Source organism: Artemia sp. Qi Xiang Cuo, chromosome 18, assembly GCF_049724085.1.
Source record: "Artemia sp. Qi Xiang Cuo chromosome 18, ASM4972408v1, whole genome shotgun sequence".
Lineage (NCBI taxonomy): Eukaryota > Metazoa > Arthropoda > Branchiopoda > Anostraca > Artemiidae > Artemia > Artemia sp. Qi Xiang Cuo.
In genome coordinates this window covers 47,985,498-47,997,920 of record NC_142811.1, presented here as the reverse complement: position 1 = coordinate 47,997,920, position 12,423 = coordinate 47,985,498, and the positions used below count along the sequence as shown (strand labels likewise).

General features: G+C 36.9%; 1 protein-coding gene across 1 annotated transcript in view; it reads right to left on the bottom strand.

Annotated features, from left to right (window-relative positions):
• LOC148941582 (eukaryotic initiation factor 4A-II-like) overlaps positions 1-12,423 on the bottom strand; it is a 120,626-nt gene that overhangs the window by 27,442 nt on the left and 80,761 nt on the right. The gene's annotated exons all lie outside the window — the stretch shown is intronic.

The following is a 12,423-nucleotide window of genomic DNA, read 5'->3' as shown; positions in this document are numbered from 1 at the left end:
AATGGAAAATCAAAAAGGCACAAGCAAATTACTATGAAAATGAAGTTGACCATCTTTTGGAGTCCAAGCCGTCGCAGTTTTTCAGTAAAGTAAAAAAGTATGACTGGCAAAATTTCTCAACCAGTTGACTTCATGAAGGAGGAGCCTCTAGAGAAGACTGCGAATGATTTAAATGCCCATTTTGCTTCAATTGTGCAGTCTTACCCCCCTCTTCCACCCGAGGATCCTCCAGTAAATTTAACTACTCCTTCAGATGATAATTTAATTGCTGATATTTCATCGGCAATTATAATCTGTAAACTCTCTTTGTTAAAAAGAACTTCCGTTGCCCCTTTTGAAATACCAGTTGCTCTCATTAAAGCATTTGCTAAAGAATTATCATTTCCCCTTCACATAATTTCCAATAATATAACAAAAACAGGATATTTTCCAAAGAAATAGAAGAAAGGGTTTATTACCCCCATTCCAAAGAAAGCAGCAGCAAATCATTTCTCTGGTGTCCGGCCAATCACAGTTACGTCAGTTTTTAGCGGAATATACGAAAGCTGTGTTGCCGCATGGCTGAAAAAATATTTTTTGAAAGTAACTGATCGAAAGCAATTTGGTAACATCCCTAAGTGTTCGACAGTTCATTACCTCGTTAATTTAACTGATTTTATTTTAAAACACCTGGATGAACCTGGAGAATGGATAAATTTAATGGCAATTGATTTCAGAAAAGCATTTGACCTTGTTGATCACAAAATCCTTTTAGAAAAAATGGCGGAAAAAAAGATACCCAGCTTTATCATTAAAATCATCAAGAGCTTCTTAACAAATAGAGAGCAAAGTGTGAAGTATAAAGACCAATGTTCCACTTCTCTGCCAGTATTTTTTTTGTGGAATTCCACAAGGAACTGTGATCGGGCCGCTGGGCTTCCTCCTCAAGATAAATGAAATTGCTGCTGAGCTGGAGGACAGATGGAAATACGTTGACGACTTGTCCTTAACGGAAGTCGTATGTAAGGACTCGAAGAGCAATGCTGCTGGTTTCATCGACCAAGTTACCTCAAAGGCGGCTGAACTAAACATGGTCGTGAATAAAGACAAATGTTCGGTCACGACATTTTCTTTTCTTCAGAATACTCAACCGTCTTTCGAACCTCCTATCGCTTCCGAGCTAATAAACCATAAAATAACTTTACTTGGTGTGGTGATTTCTTCTGATCTCTCATGGTGTGAGAATACAAAGACAATTGTAAAAAAAGCTAACGGCGCAATCCAAATGCTAAAAACACTGAAAAAATTTCAAGTTCCTAAGGACAAGCTGAAACTAATATTTTACTTTCATCCGCCCCTTAGCTGAATATGCTTGTCCGGTTTGGCACTTTGCCCTTACCCAGGATGAAACTGATAAAATAGAACGAGTTCAGAAGAGATCACTACAAATCATTTATGCCGGTTCCCCTCTACCTCACTCCTTTTACTTCAAAGAAATAAAACTTGAATCCCTTTCTTCCCGTCGAGAAAAATTATGTCAAAGATTTTGCTCCTCCCTCCTTCAACATCCCATCTGCCGATCATTCCTTCCCCCACCTTTTATCCCTATAAGATCTCGTCCCCCCAGGGAAGTGGCTGAGAAGGTTCCGAAACTAACCCAAGTCCACCGTAACACCATGCGGTACAGTAAAAGCTTTGTGCCAAGCTTTGTGAAATCTTACTAAGATCTATAGCTTTTTTATTGTTTAGTTTATTTTATCCTGACGAAGTTTTATCAGACAATTTTATTCTCAATCTCAAGTGTTTTTATTCTTTAGTTTATTTATCCTGCCTAAGTTTTATCAGACAACTTTATTTTGCTAATTATGACAAAGAGACATCATGTTTGGGCTTTGTCCACGAGAGATATGTCTTGTTTTGAATTAAATGAATTTGAATTTGAATGAATATACTCATGTTACTTTCTGCTCGTTTTGAGTTTGACTCGATTATTTATTGTAATTTCTGTTCGTTTTGGGTTACATTTATTTATCAATGCTGATTTGTGGTAGTTTCACGCTTGGTAATTATTTGATTTTATTTTTGCTCATTTTTGGTTTAATAGAGTTCTTTACTTTTCTTTGAAAAACTTATTTTGTGGAAAAAGTTTTTTAAAAATTAATTTCTGTTCGTTTTAAGAGCAGAAGTAGCCCCGAAAGTTTGAACATAACACCATCAGTCGTTCTTGGGATGCTGCTGAGATACCTTATTGAGAATTATCATTAACACAGTGCATTTTGATTTAATCTTAAGGCAACATTTAGTTTTTAATCATAATGGGCAAATAGAAGGGTGGGCGTGGGAGGGGGACTAGTTACCCTCCAATCACTTTCGAATATAAATAAAGGGCATTAACCCTTTCTATTATCGAATGAGCCCTTTTCAAAGTTCCTGCGATAACTCCTTCGATACGAAGTACCCTGGTCGAAAAAAAAAAAAAAAATTTTACCCATGTCGATCTTTCAATTTCCAATCGAATGAACCCTTTTTGAGTTTCTACGACACCGCTTTTTATAAATACCTAATATGCCCCTAGGGCATAAATTACAACCCTTGCCCTGAGGGCAGCGAGGGGCTTGTCATCCTCAAAGACCTAATTTCCAGAACTTTCAACTACATTAGAAACAAAACAGCTATCTCAAAATTTTGATTGGATGTGTTTGGGGAAATGGTGGGCGTGAGAGGGGCGTTAGTTGCTCTCCAATCACTTTCAACTATTAAAAAGGGCACTAGTCCTTTCAATTTCCAATCGAATGAGCCTTTTTGAAGTTTCTACGACAACGCTTTCTATAAAAAACCTTATATGCCCCCAGGGCATAACTTAAAACCCTTTCCCTGAGGGCTGGGGAGAGGGGGTTGTCATCCTCAGAGACCTAATTTCCAGAACTTTCAACTACGTTGAAGAAAATTGCTGTCTCAAAATTATGATTAGATGTGCTTGGGGAAATGGTGGGCGTGAGAGGGGGTTAGTTGCCCTCTAATCACTTTCGACTATTAAAAAGGGCACCGCCCTTTCGATTTCCAATCGAATGGACCCTTTTGAAGTTTCTACGACAAAGCCTTCTATAAAAACCTTATATGCCCCAGGGCATAACGTACAAACCTTGCCCTGAGGGCTGTGAGGGGGTTGTCATCCTCAAAGACATAATTTCCGGACCTTTCAACTACGTTGAACAAAATGGTAATCTCAAATTTTGATTGGATGTGTTTGGAGAAATGGTGGGGGTGAGAGGGGGGTTATTTGCTCTCCAATCACTTTCGACTATTAAAAAGGGCACTAGCCGTTTCAATTTCCAATCGAATGATTCCTTTTAAAGTTTCTACGACAAAGCTTTCTATATAAAAAACCTTATGTGCCCTCAGGGCATAACTTACAACCCTTGTCCTCAAGGCTGTGGGGGAAGTGTCATTCTCAAAAACATGATCTCTGAACTTTTTAACCACGTTGAACAGAATGGCTATCTCAAAATTTTGATTGGATGTACTTGGGAAAATGCTGGGTATGAGAGGAGTGTTAGTTATCCTCCAATGGATTTCAACTATTAAAAAGGGCACAATCCCTTCTAATTTCAAATCGAATGAGCCCTTTTGGAAGTTTCTACAGCATCACTATCTATAAAAACCTTATATGCCCTCAGGGCATAAATTACAACCCTTGCCCCGAGGGCTCTGAGGGGGTTATCATCCTCAAAGACCTAATTTCTAAAACTTTTAACTACGTTGAACAAAATGGCTATCTATACATTTTGATTGGATGTGTTTGGGGAAAAGGTGGTTGTGAGAGGGGGGTTAGTTGCCCTCAAATCACTTTCGACCATTAAAAAGGGCAATAGCCATTTCAATTTCCTATCAAATGAGCTCTTTTTGAAGCTTCTACGACAACATTTTCTATAAAAACCTAATATGCCCCAGGGCATACCTTACAACCCTTGCCCTGAGGGCTGTGGGGGGGGGGGGGGGTCAACCTCAAAGACCCAATGTACAGAACTTTCAACTACGTTGAACAAGATGGCTATCCCAAAATTTTGGTTGGATTTGTTTTGGGAAAAGGTGGGCGTGAAAGTGGGGTTAGTTGCCCTCCAATCACTTTCGACGATTAAAAAGGGCACTTGCCCTTTGAATTTCCAATCGGATGAGCCTTTTTTGAAGTTTGTACGACAACACTTTCTATAAAAACCTTATATGCCCCTAGGGCATAACTTACAACCCTTGCCCTGAGGGCTGTGGGGGAGTGTCCTCCTCAAAAACATTTTTTCTATCTGGAATCCACCACCCTGAACAAAATGGCTTTCTCAAAATTTTGATTGGATGTGTTTCGGGAAATGGTGGGCGTGAAAGGGGTGTTAGTTGCCTTCCGATCGCTTTCGACTATTAAAAAGGACACAAGCCACTCCAATTTGCAATTGAATGAGCCCTTTTCGAAGTTTCTACGAAAACTTCTTCGATACAAAGTGCCGTTGTCTGAAGAAAAAAAAATAATAAATAATACATTGTGCCATCATCGCTTTTATATGCCCCCAGGCATAACTTAAAACCCTTGCCCTGAGGGTTGTGGGGGAGTGTCCACCTCAAAAACACAACTTCTATTTGGAAATAAACTATGTCGAAACTATGACCGTCTCAAAATTTTGATTGGATGGGTTTGGGGATACGGTGGGAGTGGAAGGAGTGTTAGTTGCCTTCCAATCACTTTCAAATATAAAAAAGGGCCCTAGCCGTTCCAATTTCAAATTGAATGAGCCCTTTTCCACGTTTCTACGACAATTCCTTCGATACAAAGTGCTCTGGTATGGAAGAAGAAGAAAATAAATAATACATTGTGTCAACATCGTTCTTTACTTAGGCAGCGCTATTGTGCTGCCTATGATTTCAGAAAAGCATTTAATCAAGGCCTTCCTAAAAATTCTATTTAATATTATGAATCAAATTTAACATTCCAGAAGCTAACAATGATAGAACTATTTTTGAGTAAGATTAAAACGTTGTTATATTTTGTAAGTTAGAATTTTCCTGTTTAAAAGTCTCCGTAAAGAAACGACAAACAAAGGTTTCTACCAAGGAAACATTTAACTATGCATGTTGTATATCCTTTCTTTCTAACTTTACTGCATCTGAAGTTACATTTGTATCTTCTCTTAGGCACCTGGTAAAATACTAGTTTTAATTAAAAAAGAAATAATTTAAATGAAACACAATTAAAAAAATACAAACTGTTCGGAAGCTTTACTTCTTTCGAAGGTATTTACACTTGTATAGATGAGCTCAGTAAAAAAATATGTACTTTTTACTCGGATATTCTATTATTAGCAGTTTTCGTTTTTAACAGTTAAGGGTTAATACGGACGACATTATTATTCGGCAAGTTCTTAAGTTTGATTTGTATTTAGTTTTTATATAAGTTTGATTTGATTTGTACTTGAAACCCTTAATTTGCGTCTGTAAAAATTTTATGCAATGTCTTTTGATGTTCGAAATACTGTTATGGTACTTAAACTAAAACATTAAACCCACTTCCACTTTGCAACAAAATTAGATGTTGAATTCATATTGAACGATGTTGAATCAGATTTTGAATATAACTTAAATTTTTTTGTTTTGTACCCAGTTTAAGATTTATTGTACCCTGCTTTGACCACACTAACAAGAATTTAATATATTCACAAACTACAGACACATTTTCACCCTACCCCTTTTAAGGCCTCAATTTCCGCCATCTCTGGGAAAATCACCTGACATTTTTATTTTATTTTACATTCTTGTGTAATCCCCCTTAATAATCAATATAAGACCGTCAAACAGATCCCATGGTCAAATTAATCCTCCTTAGTAGTAAAGAATGAAATCTACGATATACCTACTGTAAATCTACTGTATAATACCTAAATTTAATACACAAAACACCTTCAGCCTATTCGCTAGGTCCTCACATATTCCAAAAGGTTTAACATAATCAGAAGTTCCCCTTTTGCAGTATCTTATATCTTCACCAACTTAGCTATAGAAAATCATTTAAAAATATGACTTTGAAAGATACTGGACACGACGTAAATTTGTGTACTTTGAATTTGTACCCCCATTTCATTCAATTAATAATAATAAAAAAAAAAATTGAAGACAAAGTAATAAGGAAGTCGACTTTAAAAATGGAATTTTAGGACAGTTCTGCATTGAGGACCCTTGTTTTCTTGCAGGAGATGAGTTTTGACTAATATTTACTGTATCAATTCCAAACTACATGAACAATATTTGAGGAAAAAAACACCTCAGTAAGTTTTCTGTTTATCTCCAGACATTGTTTCTAGGTTAATTTCCTTCAGAAACTTCAATTGAGCCATAAAGATCTTAAAAATGTGTCAATCTTTTAGCTTAGTTTTTTTTTTTTTATCTCTTAATAGGTCTAGTCTTATGTAAGATAAGAAACTGAGCTTGGATTTTATAACTAAAATTTAATAGCTGGAAAGCAATCAAAAAGTTTGTGATAACGAACTGTAAGTAAGGAGCGACTCGGCCCAATAGTGACCGAAACTCTAAAAAACAGAATTTTGATAACAACAGACACATCAAAAGAATTGGCTTTTTATGCTGATTCCAAATGTAGAAAATTCACTAGATTTCATATTACCTATCAAAAGTTAAGAACCTGATAAAATTAGCCTGCTTTTGAAAAAGGGAGGAGGATACATCCTCCAAAAGTCGACGAATCTTGATAAAATGCCCCCTCCTCAATGCCCCAGCCTTTATGCTAAAATTCTTCCTTTTGTCCCAATTATTTAAGAACGATTCCTGGAAAACAAGGACCGCGTAATTAGAATCAGAACCTTTATTAAAAGTTCTTAAAAAAATTTAGCCTGAAGAGAGGGGCATTGAGGAGGGGGCAGCCCCAACATATAAGAAAAAATTTTTGTTTGTTTTAAATTTAATATCACTCCTTAGTTTTAGTAGGAAAAACTTATTATTATTTAAGGTGTCAATAGAGCCAGGTCAGTACTGAAAATTTCCAAAAAAAAAACATTCTTAGCCGTGTATATAAATTAAAGGCTCACTGAAAGGATTTTGGGTCTTACTACAATTGAAATTGATCAGTATTAAAAGTTATTTTTCGATACATACTCGCAGTTATTGCTCCAAGAAGGCTTAGGAATTTCTTCAACAATATTTTCATATGGTCATTAATGGATCATATACGCGTTAGTAGTACTCTGTAATGAATGCGTTCAAGTACGTTAGAGTTTATAGAGAGCATATTTGTGGCTAGGAAAACTGTTATTTCCGATCGACAAAAAAGGGTAATCGTTGAAAAATACAGTTTTTCGTGATGCTTCGCCATTTAAAAATTGTAATGATAAATAGCCCTGTATCATATTAGCGGCTGAGAAATGTCCTAGAAAGAAATGTCCTAGCTACACAGAAACCACATTCCTGGAATAGTAAACAATTCTAGTAAGACAATTCTAGAATAGTAAACAATTCTAGAAAACTAAACAATTCTAGAATAGTAAACAATTCTAGTAAGAAATAAGGGAAAGGTCAAAAGCCCAAATTGGAATAAAGCGTCAGCTCTCCCTGGCATCAAACAGCTTAGACCTGAATGAGGGGCAAGGTTTTGTTGTTTGCAAGTGACTGAATAACTTCAAGCGAAGGTTCGACTAATGTTCTCCTAAAAAATCTAAAATACTAAGTATTTTTCATTACTTTGCTAATTTCTCAGTTTTGAAGAAGTCCTAAATTTAAACATTCGAAGCTACTTTTTTGGCTCTCTACAATAGACTTGTTTCTATCCTAAATGTGGTCTTTCACTCCTAATACATGCGTAGTTATATGTGGAAGCAGCAAAGAAATCTTCAGGATTATCTAAGAAGGCGAAACCCCCACCCCCTAAAACCCCAGGTGACTTCCTTCTAGGTGGTAAATATAGATACTTTATAAAGAGAAGGATGGAAGAGTCGTAGCCATTGCATGAAAGTCTGGGACAACCGGTAGCAGTTTATTATTTATGTTGAAAGCTGAACGGCCATTATTGTCAATCTTGTTGAATTTCGCTGATTTAGAATTAATAGGAGATGAAAATTAAATATGTATAATTCGACATCTATCGTCAGCAAAAAAGTTTCGCGTCTACAGCAAACAGTGCACACGAAGTAACAGTGTTCGATTCAGTAAAAATTTCAATAAAGAAACGAAAAAACAAAAAACAAAGACAACAACTGAGAAAGATAAAGGAAATATCAATTTTCAATATTTATTACAGTTTTTTCAATTTGTACAAAAAGTGTCGTCTTCTTTACAAAATCTCAAATCAACACATCTTCAAAACACCAAGACAAGTTAACTCAACTAGCTTCATTTAAAACGGGACAGGGAGATACTAGCCTAAAAAAAAAAGAAATTAGAAAAAAAATCTTCTTCATTCAGCAAAAGGAAATATTCATTCCATTCATCATCATAACAATAAACAATGTGATAATCGACTTGGGTTACTTTTAGTAACGATCATTTACCTATTGATATTGAAAGATAACAAATAATGCCCAATCATTTACAAGAGCAACCTGTTATAGATACTTATTTGTACACTTATTTAGATTTGTCTTGCCATTCCGTATTATTCCATTTCCTTCAAAATTATTAGTACCTATTGTGACCTGAAAACAACTTGAATCTAGAAGTACCACGTTTAGTAGAGGCACATGTGCAAGGATCTATTTTGGTGATAAGAGTAAACTCAAAAACAGGGCAGACAAGTGATAATGCAGGCAAAGCTATTGTACATCATAGAAGAAATACACATAAAAGATCTAATGCCGAACCGGACAGCCATGACAGAAAACACAAAGAAATAAATATAAAGACGACAAACAGGTCTATTGCCAGTAAATGAAAACGAAGAAAAAAACACAAAAAACGAATATTTCGCCCCAAGGCCGTACCCAGGATTTTTTTTCGGAGGGGGTTTTACTCAAAATAATATTTTTTTTTATACAAAAAAAAAACCCTAAAAAAACAGATACAAATTTTATTTATGTCCATTTTTGTTACGTTTTTACGAGTCAGACAAACCTTTCAGGGGGGGGGGGTTCAAACCCTCTAAACCCTCCCTGGATACAACCTTGTTTCCCACGTATATAACAAGGCGTCTTTAGCGTAAAAAATAAAATAAACTAACTAAAAATATATATAAAAATAAAATAGACTAACCTAAAATATATAATATACAATTACTTAACATTATTAAATAACTGTATATTATATATTTTAGGTTAGTCTATTTTAGTTTTACATATATTTTTACTTTTAGTTTTTTTTTGTCTACGCTGAAGACGCCTTGTTAGATATGGGCAAAATTTTCTATGTGTTTTAAGGAATACACAACCTAGTGATTTTTGCTTTTAAGGAAGGGAGGGTATACCCTCCTGCTCTGGCATAAGTCGTTTGAAGTTATTAGCTGACAGTAAATGAAGCTGGAAAATATACGAAAAGCTTCAGATTAAAGAGTTACTAGAGCAAGGGTCGATAACATTTTTGACTGTATATCAGATTCAGCCAAAGTAAGGGTACAAAAGGAATTTTGGGTTAGTAATATTTCCGTTTTAAAACAGTCTTTAGTGAATATACTTTCAACTACTGCATTACTAATTACATCACGGGATAACAAGTCTCTTTTTACCAAGTCTCTTTCGTAATTTTGGCAACATCATCAACATGACATTGAAGTATCCTAGGTGACAATAGAATTGCTTCAATTGTGACAATTTTTTGTGTTTATATCATTCAAGAAGTGTCAAAAAAATTTATGAATACGTTTTTCAAAAACTCTCATTCGTAAATGGTTATAAATCGGTACCAATGCTAATAAATGCAAAACTTCCAGATGTAGCTTGTTTGCAGCTGGCGAATAAAAAAAATTTAAGGATTTATTTTCCTTTCCAAATTTAATGCATGTTCCGCAAGGCAGTCATTTATCCTCATTATTTTTTATTTTACTCCAATCTTTATATTAGGAAGAACATTCTTAGTCAATATTGTAGGTCCTCGCGGTAATTAAAAGTGCTAGATTATAGCTTGAGCGTTTTTTGTACTGGCAACCATGGGCGAAATAACTAAGGAAAATATATTCTGTCATTTCACTAGTTTTGAATAAGATTTTGATATTTTTTTGGGATGATTTTGAAACCAGATTTATAATTGTGATTTTCCAAGTAAGTGAATATTTTTTTCCAGTTAAGAAGAGCCATATTCTAGGAACCAGGTGTGTCTATTGGATGCACATGCGCCGATTGCGTGATTTTTGGCCGCGCAGCGTTGCCATTCTTGTTTGTGAGTTTTGTTTTCGGACGCGGAAAAAAGGTTAAAATCGGTACGTGAATATGTTTATGTTTCTTCTGAATTCGTGAAGTTTCGTGCACTGCGCGGATTACTTGGAACCAAGCAGAAGAGGGGAGGATGCCTGTCGGAAACGCCATATTGGTACCTGCCGGTTACTTAGTCTTAAATTGCTGGGAATAGGTGAGTAGGTCTCGATGCTTCCCTTGCTCCCGGTGATCTCTTGCTCCTTAGGTTTCTCTGATGTTTCCTTGATGTCGATGGCGGTGAGAGCGCCTTGAAAAAGCCGCCTCCGCCTTCTTAGTTTAGCTAGGCCAGTTCTCAATATAACCGGATTCCTGCTTTGATAGTGAAAGTAACTGAAGACTTGCAGTTCCTGACTTTGCTTTGTGCAATCATCATGCAAATTAAATACGAAAAACCGGCCCTAATGAAGATTCAATCACCGGATTTATCAGTGGCACCATCTACCTTTTGTAACTTGTGGCTATTTGGACTCTTAAAGAAACCACCAGTACACACTGAGATAGCTCGCTACTTAGAGCCACCAGAGTGCTCTCACTTATCAGACTGCTGGAATAAGTGAACCCACCATGGCAAACGAGGAGGAAAAGGGAAATGCCAAATGAGAATCCCGGTGCATATCTCTCGCAGGAGAAAGACAAAGGATCAGCTGACAAGGACAAGTAACCTAGTCGTAATCCGTTGCGCTCCTCCTCACGATACTCCACCCCTACTTGTTCCCTGGTTTAAAGAGAATGTTAACTGCAGTGCTTCGGAACCTACTCCTCCAAATTTGCGTCCGGAGCGATTCTCAGCAAAATACAAACTTCCGAATATGCTAATGTGTAATGCTCGATCTTTGAACAATAAAATGAACGGGCTGGAGGTGTTAATTAAGCAGAATAACGTACCCATTGCAATTATCAGCGAGTGTTGGAACATTACTGAGGAGACTGCACGGATTAAAGGTTACAGAAGCTACCTCAAAACTCGACGTGACCGAGGCATTGACCGTCAAGGAGGTGGCGTAGGACTTTATATACGTGACGACCTACCATCAAAACTGTTAAGTAGCCCCAATGATTCGAGCCATGAGATTGTGTGGGTGGAGTGCAGACCGGCGCATCTGTCACGAAGATTCTCCTGCTTAATAGTTGCGTCAGTGTACTATCCAGAAAGCGCTGGGAACAGAAAAGAACTTATTGAGCACATACAAGTGTTCGTCGACAGAATGCGCCACAAGTACACTTCCCCTTCGTTTGTGATTGCTGGTGATTTCAATCAGACCAATGGTCAGTGGGTCTCAGACGTTTTGGACATGAAACAAGTATTGAAATTACCGACTCACCAAAGTGGCAGTACTCTTGACATGATCTTTAAGAACTTAGCGGATCTTTATAATGCTCCCTGATCTCTAGGACCCCTCCAGAATTCTGACCATTTTATAAGTTTCTGGGAAGCACAAGCAAGTATCCCACAACCAAAACGAACAAAAACCAAAATTCGGCCCATCATAAGGTCTTCAATAGCTCAATTCGGTTGCTGGATTGGTACTTACGATTTTGAGGACATTTGTGCAGAGGCCGACATTAATGTCAAAGTCAGCAAACTGAACAGCCTTCGGTTGGAAAAATTCCACGATTTTTTTCCAATAAAAGTTATTACGGTTTGTGACACTGACAAACCATGGATCACCCGCGAACTCAAGCAGATGATAAAAACTCGCTGTAGTCTCCACAAAGCAGGAGATCAAGCGGCTGCAGCCAGTTTGTGTAACAGAATTGTGAAGTTAAACAGACTAGCCCAAAGACAAGTATATAAAAGAGAAAATAACGCCATTACTGCACACTGACCCTCACAAATGGCACTCCTCGGTCAAAACCCTTGCAGGGAAATCAACGCCAAAGGACCTGAGACTACTCAAAGATGACGGCACACTAACATCAGCTACTGAAGTGAACAATTTTTTCTCCGGCATATGCACCACGTACCCATCAATCACAAACTCAGAAATTGAGAGTATCATTGCTGACACCGGGACTGATGAGATATGTGAAGTATCTGAATATGCCGTCTTTAAGG